General features: G+C 34.8%; 1 pseudogene; it reads right to left on the reverse strand.

Annotated features, from left to right (window-relative positions):
• Positions 1–628: 628 nt before the first annotated feature.
• Positions 629–15,489, reverse strand: part of LOC149560471 (4-hydroxy-3-methylbut-2-en-1-yl diphosphate synthase (ferredoxin), chloroplastic-like) — a 28,097-nt pseudogene continuing 13,236 nt past the window's right edge.

Consider the following 15,489-nt stretch of genomic DNA (forward strand, 5'->3'; position numbering starts at 1 on the left):
AATTTAAATTGTCCAAAAATTGAGAGCATTTTATGCAAGGATGAGATTACTACTTTCTTCCTTCTAGGATCATGAATTCTTTCTAGAGAGTGGGTGCATCTGAACATTGTTACATAGTGAAGAACAATAACTAATTATTGTTAAAAGAAAAAATGATATTAAACAAATTGAAAAGTGCCAATTGCATCTCAATAAAGTTACCAAACCATAATTTCACTCCTCTGACATGTCTTAGTTTCTAGTTTGCATATATCCAAAATGTTTGAGAAATAAGACAAACAACTACCAAGGAACTAAATGTCACTTGAATGTAATACATAGAGAATATTGATAAAAGCTAACCAAGCAGCAAGAAATCCATAAATAAGCCCATCACTAAAGAATAAAAATCTTAGTAATAATATTTGAAAATTATCTCCATTGATGTCTAAAGGTTATAGAGACAACTATAAATATATCTTAATCTAAGTAATCTAGCTAGGTTGACATATAAAAATGAGAAGAATGAGGCAAAAAAAAAACTCAACATGATAGAGTAACTGGTACCCTACAACACTACAATCACTAATAAACAAATTATTATACTTATCAATACTCAATAATTTCCAATATGAAATTGGAAATAAAATCAATTAACAACATGATATTTTCTCAGACCATTATGTAGAATTTCATGGAAATGGTTCACCTTCTCCTCTTCATTGGGAAGATTTATGAGAAGCATTATAGGATCCACACTCATGATAGGATCAAAGTCCTCATATGCTTCAACTCCTCAAAACGTAATATCCAAGCGGGTACTTGCATCAATGTGAAAATGACTCTCAATGTATCATAGACTATTTGAAACTATTGTGACAAAGAAGAATCATTAGCCCTAACACATGCCTTTATAGTAATACCTTCTGGTAAAATCTTGTGGGCACCTGCTAAGAGTTCCTCCAAGTTCACAAGGACTATAGCATGTGCCAAAGGTTTGGTAAGTTGTTATGATAAAGGTACCAAAACTCCCATGGTAAGTTTTTTTGATAAAGGTACCAAAAGTCCCATACTTATATCCACTAGACTTTTAATTTCCAGCCTCTACACCCACACAAGTGTTGAATATAAGTAAAGAATCCATAAATATGTTTCTTCATTTAACTTTTACAATTTTACATCAAAGTAAATTTCGTCAAATCTAATAATTTACAAAAACATGAAAACAAAAAATTACTAAAATAGAATTAATATGCATCTTTGCCATTTTTGTGTAGGAACTAAAAAGTTAAAAAAGTTGAAAGGACAAACTGCTTCACTGTCATCCATAGGGGGAAGCTCCCTCAACATGATTGAGTCCAATGTTGCAAGATCCTAGAAGACATAAAGTTATATATCAATGTTAGAATATTATATTTTATAATAGTGATGACATTGTGACACAACACATGGACAATGACTATTTGGGCTATACCATAAAAGACATGTCAATGATGAGATTTGTTACAAGTGACTTGTACAAGAGCTCATGAGTCTACAATAGAAGATAAATAGACAAAAAAATTATTTATATCACAAAACATACTATCATAACAAATAGTCAAAGCTAAGAACTTCACATTTCATACACTAGGAAGTTAAGAATAATTAAATGAAATCTTACACCTTAGTAACTATTTGGAGCCACAGAGACATTATAGAAACTATCATTGATTAGAGTGAGAAATTATATCCAAAATCTCACCTTCAACTGATCAAGAGTGAAAAACATTGAAAGTGAACTATCTAAATACAAAACACCCATGTAGTCTACCTAATCACCCTATACATGTGAAAGGAATTCAATTAATGATAAGCATGAAAATCATCTATATAAAGAGATACAAAAATATATTGTAATATTCTTTAAAAGGTATTGACATCAAGACCAACTCACTTTTACAATTTGAGCCTCCCATATCAAGTGTCAAGATTTTAAATGACTAGAAATAAGAATGATAGAATTAAATGAATTAATTAAGAAGTTCAAACAACACAAAATTGAATTCCTTTAGTCGAGACATTGGCTAAGTAGAAGTACAAAAAGAAATAATTAAACAAGGCTTCCACTATGGAAAAATACACAATGATATAATTTGAAAAGGAGAATATCAAATAAATGGGAAAAGGGAAGTATAATAAATCTAGAAAAATAAAGCTTGCAATAATAAAGTGTAATGCACCTACTTCTGTATGGGAAGTTGGTTGGTTTTCCTTTGGAAATCAAAGTAGTGGGGATGCTTCTCCTCAAAAGGAGCCTATCAAAAGAATAGCTCCTAAAATATTAATACTAAATTCAAAAGTAAAATGATGACTCAAAACAACATCAACACCATACATGTACAAAGAAGCTATTTGCAAGCTTACCACTCCTTTCTTGAGCTTGGCAACTTGCATTCCAAGATTTGCAAGTCTTCTACACTGATCTATATCCTCTTTTATAGCTTCCATCAAGGAAACCAAATTGTATCACCCAAACCATTTGCATAAAAAATTGACAAGTCTCAACATATATCATGATAAGGTTTAGAAAATTTTGTGATATCTTGACACATAAATGAGGAAGAGAATCATTAGATGAAACTTGCAAAAGTGTTCCAATGCAAATTATAGATTTCATTTGCCCATCTCCACCTTCACTAGCTTTAGTAACTCCCAAATGAAATGGTTAATCCCATCCTAGGACATTCACCTCCGAAAGAAGAAAATGGTATACCTGGACCATAATTACTGGGTTGCTTTCATTGAGAAGACAAAGTTTTGGAAATCCAACTTTTGATAAATGCATGCAAATTCAAATGTTCATTCCACCTATTTTAAGACAATGGACATTAGTATGCTGGAAAATATATAACTAACATTACTTATGAACATAAAACAATTTTCTAGTAGAGTAAAATAAAATTTACTTACACATACAATCTATACACCAAACTTAATAGAAATATACATAACAGATGAACTTACCATTCTCCTAGGAGAATCACCATAGTAACTCATGATCCAATTAGAAAGACTTCCATGATTTGTGCCAATATAGATCACCCTTCCATATTTCTTGCATTTCTCTACTAGAGGAACAAAAACCTACAAAAAAATTACAATATATGTAAAATGTTCAAAGTTCAAATATTTTAATCCATATCAAGCAAATCTCTGAAACTACACTTGTTATTCATAGTTGTAAAAATAATACTAGAGAGAGAGAGAGAGAGAGAGAGAGAGAGAGAGAGAGAGATGAGATACATATATCTATCTTGCCTTCTCAATGTGCTCTAGCTCCTTTTGATTATCTTCCTCAATTTATTCTAGCTTCTCAAATTATGCTCGTCTGTCAACTGCAATAAAGACGTAATAGGTAATAGGCTATCCCCACCAAAGGAAAATATTTACTCTAATATTTTTAATACCAAAAAAAAATGTTATCCAAGATATTACATGTCCATTTCATTTGTTTTGGACATCTCACTTGTGAAAATAAGAATCATCCACAAACAAGTTATTCTTTCATGTGATAGCATTAGAAGGAAAGGTAATAGAATATTTTACTTCCAAAGGTTGATCTCCCACTATGCAGCTACATTGGATATGATATGAGAAAAATAAATCTCAATTAATTTCTTCAAAATTAGTCAACAACTATCTTACAAAAAAATGCTAATGAAAACTATCTTACAAAAAACTATTAATAATCCTAAAGTCCCTCCAAATTTGTTGGTTGTGGCATATTGACAAGCTCTAATTATTCCTAATATTGTTGATTCTAGAAAGACCTAGTTAATATTCACCTTGATTGTACTTAACACATGATATGCCTGTGAGCATATGTCAGATGGAACCTACAACAACTAGACTTTAAAGGAAAACTTGTGATGAAGATGGAACCTACAAATGCTAGGCTATCATGGAAAACTTATGATGAAGATGGCACCTGCAACTATTAGAATATCATGGAAAACTTCTAATGAAGATGGCACCTGCAACTACTAGATTATCATGGAAAGCTTGTGATGAAGATGAACTGTCATAGAAAACTTGTGATGAAGATGATACCTCCAACTTCTAGTAGATGTCATGAAAAAATTGTGATGAAGATGACACCTACAACTACTAGACTCTCATGGAAAACTTGTGACAAAGATGACACCTGCAACTACTAGACTATTATTAAAAAATTGTGATGAAGATGATACCAAAAACTACTAGATTGTCATCGAAAACTTATGATGAAGATGCTACCACCAACTAATAGGATATCATGGAAACTTTTATCCATCTTGTGATGAAAATGGCACCTACAACTACTAGACTACTATGGAAAACTTGTGATGTGTAATGGACACCCAGGAATGCCCAAAAGCTAAACCAAGGCTGAAATTATATTAATGCTGAGAATGCTGCAATCAATTACAAAGAGATGTATTCCAAAGGCCAAACCCTAAGGGAATGATGTCTAGAATGTTACAACAAAGAATGAATGTCCTGTTGAGATAATGGGTGTTGCACACATTGCATAATATTGTTATATTTTATTATATTTATTTTATTATGTAATGTTGTGCCTAGATGGACGTGCAACATGTAAAGATTCCCATGGAATATTTTTGATGAGTTGTATTGTAACATTGTAAAAATATTTTATGTAATTATTTAATATTGGGGAAAAGAATTAAATGCCCAATATTAAATGTGGGGTCAGTGGGTTAGGTAGCACATGGTTTATGTAATACCACTTGGTGGTTTTGTGGGACTTGCTACTATATAAGCAGCCACAAGGGTAGTTGTTGTAGAGAGAGAAAGAGTGACAAGGAGAAGACAAAAGGCAAGAGTCGAGTGGGACAAGGCTTGACAAGTTAGCCAAGGGAGCATTTGTGAAGGTTGAAAGCATGGCATGGGATGTGTGGATTCATGCTTGTTCACATAGTTTTCTCGGTTGTGGCTATGGCCATGAAGGCTTCCATGGTTGTATAGAAATGGTATTTTTTTGCTAAATAATACATGATGATGGATGCTTTTGGAGGCTGGGTTTTTCCCTCAATGAGGGTTTCCCAGGGTATATCTTGTGTCACAATTTTGTGGGTATGTTTTCTATTCTCTTGTATGTGGATTTTAATTTCGTGTTTATTTTAGATCTATTATGGGTTATGTGGAAACGGTTATATTCTTTATTGCCAAGTTTCCTTACAAGTGGTATCAGAGCTATGGTTTTATTATTGTAACCCTAGATTGAATCCATGGGACTGCATGAGAGGATAAAAGAAAGGGCAAGATATATGAATGATTTATTGCAGATCTGAGGGTTTTGGGTTTGCTTTTATGATGGGATATTAAAAGATTTGGGCATGTGAAATTGTTGGACAAAAAGTTTTTTTTCGGATGTTTCATTTAAACGAGGGTTTTGGGGGGTAGCTTGCAGAAATGACCTCTTGGGTAAAAACAGACCTCACCATTGGATTCGGGTCGACATTTCCATAAAATTTGATATATAATATGCCCTAGTTTGGCCATGTTCAGAGGAAATGAAAGAGTTTTTTGGTTTCAGCCCATGATGGCCGTCAAATTTAATCCCGTCGGAATTTTCGTCACTGAAAAAAATTAAAAATGAAAAATCGTACTGAAAATGGTAAAAAGACTGTCTTAGTAAAATGGCCATAACTTTCTCTCAGAATATCGAATTTCAGAGTTCTTATAGGCGTTGGAAAGCTAATTCAGAGCACTACAACATGGTGTAGGTTTGGTTCTATGATTTTGAAATTTTGTCAGGTTTTAAGAGCCCTAAAGTCAGATGTTATTTATTTTAAGCACTTATTAGGGCATCACTTGGGCATACGGAGTCAGATTTTGGACTTCGAGTAGTCAACAAAAAGCTCTTGGAGAGCTCTACACATTGGTGTAGATTTGGTGCAGGTTTGGCATGATTTATTTGTTGATATATTGATCTGAACAATTTATAGATATATTTTGACTATGGTAACATTGTGAGTTTATGGCATTGGAGATTTAAGATTTGATGTCATTGTATACTCAGTTCATATTTCAGATTGGTCTCATGATGATATGGTTATCAGTGGATATGTATGATGACTTGTTGGATCTACAAGTTGTGTAGTGTTGTAAGCGGTCTATATTTATAGGTTGCATTTATAGCTTGGTTATGGGTTGTCTTTGCCCATTGTTCTTTCATTATTGATGCATATTCAGATTGGTGGCTTGGATTTGGGTTGTCTATGCCCTAAGTCACATGATTTTATCTTCATGTAGAAGGGATGAGATGTTGTTACCAGGTACAGTCATAGTGGAGGATTGTGGTTGACTATTTTATGCTGACAGGTTGGACACTTTGAGAGCCAGATGCTCGGTTCATGGATGTGGTCATGGTGCCATGGATTTTGGCATGACATGATTGGTTATATAGGTACATCTTTGATGTTCAATAGCTTGAATTTTCGATCTAGTTATGGTGGTATATCTTCTTGGTTGAGGATCATGGTTATTTGGTTTTTCTTTTGAGGAGCTAATGATGTGCACTTTGAGTTCTTTGATGATTTGATGCCTTGGTTGATTCTCATGGTTAGAGGATGGTTATTTTTCATCATTATGTCATGGATAGCTTAGATACACGGTTTAGTGGGAGCTTGTGATAGTGATGGGGTGACAGTGCAGGATTAATTCCTGGTTTGGTTTATATCTTCTTGGTTTGGAGAGGATGGATTTTATGATGCCATAGGTGACTTGGTACCACAGTTGAGTGGGAGTTGTTGGCATTGATATATTTATTGAGTATTTGCAGATGTTGGAGGTTTGTCTTAGATCCTGTTGCTGCAGAAGCGTCTTTGACATTTGCATGGTGCACTTGTTTTTCTTCATGGTGTGTGGAGATGATTGCATCTTGACGACTCACAGGGTTCTTGGCAAAGGTGTGGTTTATGCTTTTATTTGGCATGTTATCCTTGGTATGAGGATGGTTTCATTATTATGTCATGGTATACTCTTGATACGCGTTTAGAGTTGTGACATGTTATGGCGTGTTCATATGGAGCATGTTATCTCTTTGGTTGAGATGGTAAGATCATATTGTCATGTTTATGTTCCTGAGGCCATGGTTGGAACTTTGACATTGATCTTGGTTTAGTTTCTTAGTATTGAGTACATTGATCATAAGCTGGATACTTCATGATATTGTTATGTTGCATTTGGAGTTGGCATAGATTGATTAATTATAGGTGCTCATGGATACTTAGAGACAGTGGTGATGCTAATTTCTCTTGGATTAGAGAAGTATTTGTTGGGATGATTGATGGTTTTAGCAAGAAGTCCGAGGGGAAATCACCTGATATGGACTTGAGAGGAGATTGTTCTTAGATAAATTTGGGTTGGAGACTTGGGTATCTTGATGAGCATTCTCATTCCCCACTCTTGGTCTACTTGGTAGTTTTCTACTTGAGAGGTATAGCCCATTGTTTCTCTCAGTTGCATTATATTTATGCTTGTCTTTCATGGATATGGATCTTGAGCTATGGTACATGAGTTAGTTCTGGAGGGTTCATTTGAGAGATGGTTTAGCATTGGTTATCTCCATGTGCATATGTTGTTATGCCGGTTGAGTTTGGGAGATGGTTTTATATTGGGCATTTTCCTTGGATTAGGAATAACCATTCCTTGGTTTATGAATGGTTTATTGAGTTTGATCTTCTTATGAGAGGCTTACATCCATGATTAATTATATGGTATGGTTTGGGTGTTGTTGAGGCTTCTTGTTGGGGTTTTATGGAGGAGATCATACTTGCACGGTTTACATCTAGAGGTGTGTGTAAAAGGACATGATACAGGTTATGATTTGCATGGTTTCTCTGGTCTTGGTTATCTTCCTGGATGTTCAGTTTTGCTTACATTGGATTTGAGATTGGTTAGGGATTGTGATCACTGGTTTGTGCTCATGCATGTCATGTGAGAGATGACATGGTAATTTTCTTTCTCTTTCCTCTGTTGGTTGTGGAGAATTTGGGAGACTATTGGAGACTTGTTATGAGAGTTATTCTTACAGGATATCAGTTTACGTGTTGTGGATGTCCTTGATACTACATGGATTCACTTCTTTGAGATGTGTTGAGTGGATTGGTTATAGATTTGACATTATCTTTTCTAGTGGGAGCTTCTTGGTATATATGTGGCAGGTTTTGCTCTCGAGGATTGTGATTGCAGGTTATAGATTGGATATGTCGGTGATATGCGATTCGCTTGTTATACCTTTGAGGTATGGATAGTTGGATGGGTTTGGCACTTTGCTGTGGGTGCTATTTCAGCTATGGATATTTTGACAACTACAGATACATGTGATTACCTTTGGATCAAGTTATTATGCTTGAAACTTTAGTTGGTACAGGATTTTATGATCTTCTAATGTGACAGGTTGGGTGGTTTTCTCTTTGGATGGCTTCTATGTATGTCCAGTGGTAGTGGCATAATAGGAGGTGAGATCATTCATGTTCGAGATGCTGGATACTTTGATTTTGTTGCGGGTACCAGGATGGAGCACTTGGTATATTTTGATCCATGATGGTGGATGTGCTGGGAGGGATTGTTCCCTTGTTCATTTATGTGGCTACGGATTGACCCTATGCAATGTATACAACAAGTGGGAGATTGTTGAGATAATGGGTGTTGCACACATTGCATAATATTGTTATATTTTATTATTTTTATTTTATTATGTAATGTTGTGCCTAGATGGACGTGCAACATGTAAAGATTCCCATGGAATATTCTTGATGAGTTGTATTGTAACATTGTAAAAATATTTTATGTAATTATTTAATATTGGGGAAAAGAATTAAATGCCCAATATTAAATGTGGGGTCAGTGGGTTAGGTAGCACATGGTTTTAGCACATGGTTTATGTAATACCACTTGGTGGTTTTGTGGGACTTGCTACTATATAAGCAGCCACAAGGGTAGTTGTTGTAGAGAGAGAAAGAGTGACAAGGAGAAGACAAAAGGCAAGAGTCGAGCGGGACAAGGCTTGATAAGTTAGCCAAGGGAGCATTTGTGAAAGTTGAAAGCATGGCATGAGATGTGTGGATTCATGCTTGTTCACATAGTTTGCTCGGTTGTGGCTATGGCCATGAAGGCTTCCATGGTTGTATGGCAATGATATTTTTTTGCTGAATAATACATGATGATGGATGCTTTTGGAGGCTGGGTTTTTCCCTCAATGAAGGTTTCCCAGGGTATATCTTGTGTCACAATTTTGTGGGTATGTTTTCTATTCTCTTGCATGTGGATTTTAATTCCGTTTTTATTTTAGATCTATTATGGGTTATGTGGAAATGGTTATATTCTTTATTGTGATGAAGATGACACCTACAACTACTAGACTCTCATGGAAAACTTGTGACAAAGATGACACCTGCAACTACTAGACTATTATTAAAAAATTGTGATGAAGATGATACCAAAAACTACTGGATTGTCATGGAAAATTTATGATGAAGATGCTACCACCAACTAATAGGATATCATGGAAACTTTTATCTATCTTGTGAGGAAAATGGCTTCTACAACTACTAGACTACTATGGAAAACTTGTGATGTGTAATGGACACCCAGGAATGCCCAAAAGCTGAACCAAGGCTGAAATTATATTAATGCTGAGAATGCTGCAATCAATTACAAACAGATGTATTCCAAAGGCCAAACCCTAAGGGAATGACGTCTAGAATGTTACAGCAAAGAATGAATGTCCTCTATTGCCCAAAAAGGAGAGTGATTTACACATCCAAGCTCTTATCAAATGCAAGTCATAATCATCCGATGCTTAGTAATGAGACTTTCAGCCCTATTTATCCTTTTCTTCATCCTTCTAGAAGGAACTAAAACATTAATTAATTGCAAGAGCTAGAAGCTTCCTCCTTTCAATAATTAATGCATTCTCTAGAAATTCCTCCCTGGCAATAATTAATTAAATTACGAGAGGCTTTCGTCCTTCCAATAATACATACCCTAAAATCTACTCCTTTGTAATTAATAATTAAATTAATTAAATAAAAAGTCACCTTTAAATTGAATGACTTTATAAGAAATTAATAAAATTTCTTCTTATCCTCCACTTAGACTTTGGAGAACATGAAGGCCAAAATATGGGATCATTACATATCCGCCCTCCTTGAAATTGCTTGTCCTCAAGCAATTAAGTAACATAATGAACTCCAACCTCCACCTGGATCCCAATTGAAGTAATATGTGCTATCCATATGGACATTAAACAAACTACAAATGAACATCATTAAGACCAACCACATGTCTTGCAAGTTAGCTCCCAAAACTTGTGTTGATGAAGTATAAGTATGGATGTCACCAGAAGGCAGCTCCATAGAAGATCTATGAAACCTCTTCCTCCCAACTGCTGCAACACAAAACTAAATCTTTGTAGATGGTGAAAATTGAGCCCAACTCCACTCAGGTGAATGATCAACATCAGCCTCAAACATCAGATTGTCATAAGACAATGTTGCATCCATGTTGAACATAGTACTATCCCAAGAGTGAACATTAACACTTTGTTGATCGATAGTATATTATGACTCTGTCACTATATTGCTCACCTCATTAGCAATAACAAGCGTACTATCATCAGAGCACACATCGACAACTGCATTCATACTGCCAAACTCCTCGTTGGATGGTTCAACTGACATAGAAGTGGCTGTTGATATGATAGTATCCTTGCATTCTTCTAATCCCACATTGATGGACTCCATATCACCAACATCATAGCTAGGTGGCTCTATATGTGTCTCGATCCCACCTAAGGAAACAACTTCTTTCTGCACTGGAGCAACATAAAGATTGTCAATATTGATGCTCATCTATCTAGCCATAAGCTGCAACATCATATCCATTCACCTATTTTTCTCTTGTTGCATCATATTTTGCTCCTATTGCATTCACTGCCCCTCCTCTAATGTACCCAGTAACCTGAATATTACATTTTCTTGGTCGAAACTAGTATTTCTATCATCTCAGTCACCCATGCTGCTGTCTTGTTCAAAGAATGTCTCCTCTGTGTTTGTATGACTGGATTGTATGTCCCTCTGCACAAATGAACTATCTTGTTCGTTAAGCGAGTTTGAACTCCTACTTTGTCTTGCTCTGGTATTGCAAAAATTATAAAGCCCTTGTCGCATGCTCAAACATAAACATTTAAGATCTCCACAGGATGGCAGGACTTATAGCTCTGATACCATTGTAATGAACACCCAAGAATGCCCAAAAGCTAAACCAAGGCTGAAATTATATTAATGCTAAGAATGCTGCAATCAATTACAAAGAGATGTATTCCAAAGGCCAAACCCTAAGGGAATGACATCTAGAATGTTACAACAGAGAATGAATGTCCTCTATTGCCCAAAAAGGAGTGTGATTCACACATCCAAGCTCTTATCAAATGCAAGTCATAATCATCCGATGCTCAGCAATGAGACTTTTAGCCCTATTTATCCTTTTCTTCATCCTTCTGGAAGGAACTAAAACATTAATTAATTGCAAGAGCTAGAAGCTTCCTCCTTTCAATAATTAATGCATTCTCTAGAAATTCCTCCTTGGCAATAATTAATTAAATTATGAGAGGCTTCCGTCCTTCCAATAATACATACCCTAAAAGCTACTCCCTTGTAATTAATAATTAAATTAATTAAATACAAAGTCACCTTTAAATTGAATGACTTTATAAGAAATTAATTTAATTTCTTCTTATCCTCCACTTCGACTTTGGAGAATGTAAAGGCCAAAAGATGGGATCATTACATGATGAAGATGGAACCTACAACTACTAGATTATCATGGAACACTTGTGATGAATATGACACCTCTAACTAAAGACTATCATGGAAAAATTGTGATGGATATGACACATTCAACTAATGGATTGTCATGGAAAACATATGATGAAGATGACACCTACAACTACGAGACTATAATGGAAAACTTGTGATGAAGATGACACCCACAAATACTAGACTATCACGAAAAACTTGGGATGAAGATGACACCTAGAACTAATGGCTTGTAATGGAAAACTTCTGATGAACATGGCACCTACAACTACTGGGCTATTATGGAAAACTTGTTATAAAGATGACACCTACAAGTACTAGAGTTTCATGGAAAACTAGTGATGAAGATGATAGCTCCAACTATGAGTAGATGTCATGAAAAACTTGTGATGAAGATGGCATCTACAACTACTAGAATATCTTGAAAAACTTGTGATGAAGATGACACCTACAACTACTAGACTATCATGGAATTTTTTTGATGAATATGGTACCTACAACTACTAAAATTTAATGGAAAACTTGTGATTAATATGACACCTATAATTGCAAGGCTATCATGGAAAACTTGTGATGAAGATGGTACCTCCAACTACAAGATTATCATGGAAATTTTTATCTATCTTGTTTCTTATTGGGGGGTAAGAGAGAGAGAAGGAAAGAGAGAGTGTGTGTGAGAGAGAGATCAAATACAAATATCTGTCTTACCTTCTCAATGTGATCTATCTCCTTCTAATAGTCTTCTTTACTGTATTCTAGCTTCCCAAATTGTGCACGTCTATCAACTCAAATAAAGTCAGAATAGGTAATAGCTATCCCCACCAAAGAAAAATGTTTACTCTAATATTTTTAATACGAAAAAATAATGTTATCTAAGATATTAAATGTCCATTTAATTTTTTTTGAACATGTCACTTGTGAAAATCTAAATCATCCACACACAAGTTATTCTTTCATGTGATAGAATTATAAGGAAAGATAATATAATATTTTACTTCCAAAGATTGATCTCCCACTATGAAATTACATTGGATATGATATGGGAAAAATAACTCTCAATTAACTTCATCAAAATCATTCAAAAACTATGATATGAAAAACTGCTAATGAAAACTATCTTACAACAAACTCCTAATAATCCTGAAGTCCTCCAAATCTAGTGGTGGCGGCGTATTGATAGGCTCTAATTACTCCTAATATTATTGAGACTAGAAAGACTTAGTTAACATTCACCTTGATTTCACTTAATACATGATATGCATGTGAGCCTATATTAGATGGAACTTCCAACTACTAGACTTCCATGGAAAACTTGTGATGAAGATGGAACCTGCAAATATTAGAGTGTCATGGAAATTTTTTGATGAAGATGACACCTACAACAACTACACTATCATGGAAAACTTGTGATGAAGATGATACCTCCAACTACTAGTAGATATCATGAAAAAATTGTGATGAAGATGGCACCTACAACTACTATACTATCATGGAAAACTTGTGACAAAGATGACACCTACAACTATTGGACTGTCATGGAAAACTTGTAATGAATATGGCACCTAGAACTACTAGATTGCCATGGAAAACTTATGATGAAGATGGCACCTCCAACTACTAGAATATCATGGAAACTTTTATCTATCTTGTGATGAAAATGGCACCTCCAACTACTAGACTGCCATGGAAAACATGTGATGGAGATGGTGTTGAAAGCTAGATTTTCCATTGCACCAAAAGATTGACCTATTAATGCCCAATGCAACCACTAGACTTATAGAACATAGGAGGTGGATAAGCCATGTCACAAATCCTAAAGGGAAATCTTTGTAGTTAGTCCAACAATCCCCCTAGTGTTACCTGAGGAGATTCGAACCTGTGACCAAGCTTTGATACCACTTGTTACAAGCTAGAGTTGTCATTGCATGAAAATATTGACTTGTTAATGTCCAATACAACTAATAGATTTATAGAACACAAGAGGTGGTTAAGCCATGTCACAAATCCTAAAGGGGAACATTGGCAGTTAGTCCAACAGATGGAACCTGCACCTACTAGATTATCATGGAAAACTTGTGATGAAGATGACACCTCCAACTAGTAGACTAAAATGGAAAAATTGCGATGAATATGACACATGAAACTAATGGATTGTCATGGAAAGCTTATGATAAAGATGGCACCTACAACTACTGGATTGTCATGGAAAACTTGTGATAACGATGACACCTACAAATACTAGACTATCATGGAAGAATTTTGATGAAGATGACACCTACAACTAATGGATTTCCATGGAAAACTTCTGATGAAGATGGCACCTGCAACTACTAGACTATCATGGAAAACTTGTGATGAAGATAACACCTGCAACTACTATAGTCTCATGGAAAACTTGTGATGAAGATGATACATCCAACTACTAGTAGATGTCATCAAATACTTGTGATCAAGATGGCACCTGCAACTACTAGAATATCATGGAAAACTTGTGATAAATATGATACCTACAACTACTAGACTATCATGGAAAATTTGTGATCAAGATGGAACCTAAATTACTAAAATTTCATGGAAAACTTGTGATGAATATGACACCTACAACTACTAGACTGCCATGGAAAACTTGTGATGAAGATGGCACCTCCAACTACTAGAATATCATTGAAATTTTTATCTATCTTGTTTCTAATTGTGGGGGGTGGGGGAGAGAGAGAGAGATCAAGGTCATTCAAGAAGAATATTATTGTAGGTTTGTTTGTTTGTCATGGTAATGCACCCTTGGCTTAATTTCAAATCCTTCTTCTTGCTATTCTTGACATACATAGAAAAACCCATCACTGACTTTTCCTAAATGATAAAAATTAAAGAGAAAGTTGAGTAAAATGAATCAATGTGCCTTAGAGCCTCAACAGGAAGTCTCCATCATTTCTTCCAAAGATGATTTATCTTCAAGTTTAACTATAAGAATATCTCTCCTATATCATGTCCTTACATTGTATTTTTACATTACAATTATTTCTTCCCTATAAGGGTCACCATTTAGATGAACAAAATGTTGAATGATTCCAAGACCCACAGTTTGAGTTCTAGAAGCTAAAATCTCCTTGATAGAATTGGCATTTGAATCTTTGTATGAAACTCATTGTGCATTGTTCCTCCATCACACTCTTTCTTTGTATAAAAACCCACTATGCATTATCCCTCTAATCATTTATTTGATGAATAATACATTTTTAGGTAGTTGCTTCATTAATTGGGCCTAATTAGGCCTATTAGGTGTCTAAACAACTAACTATGCTTTTAGGTAGACATAACACAATTGTGTTATGTCTAGTAATCATACTAGACATAAAACGATCACATTATGTCTAATATAGTCATACTAGACATAGTGCGATCATATTTTGTTAACAAAAAAGTGGAATCAAGTTCAAAATTCATAAATATGTTTGTTTGACTACCCAAAGGCTTGTGCTGATTTCTCCCTCCATTTTTTATTTCTGTAGACATTTTTTTTAACTTCTAAGATTAATTCTCATTTTTGACTTATTCAGGTTTGTAAATGGTGAATTGGGTATCTCTAAAAAAACCACCAATCTCACACATTTTATTACCTTTCTAACCATATAATTTTCCT

The sequence above is a fragment of the Cupressus sempervirens genome, chromosome 4 (assembly GCF_028749045.1).
Source record: "Cupressus sempervirens isolate cs-2001-9-10 chromosome 4, ASM2874904v1, whole genome shotgun sequence".
Lineage (NCBI taxonomy): Eukaryota > Viridiplantae > Streptophyta > Pinopsida > Cupressales > Cupressaceae > Cupressus > Cupressus sempervirens.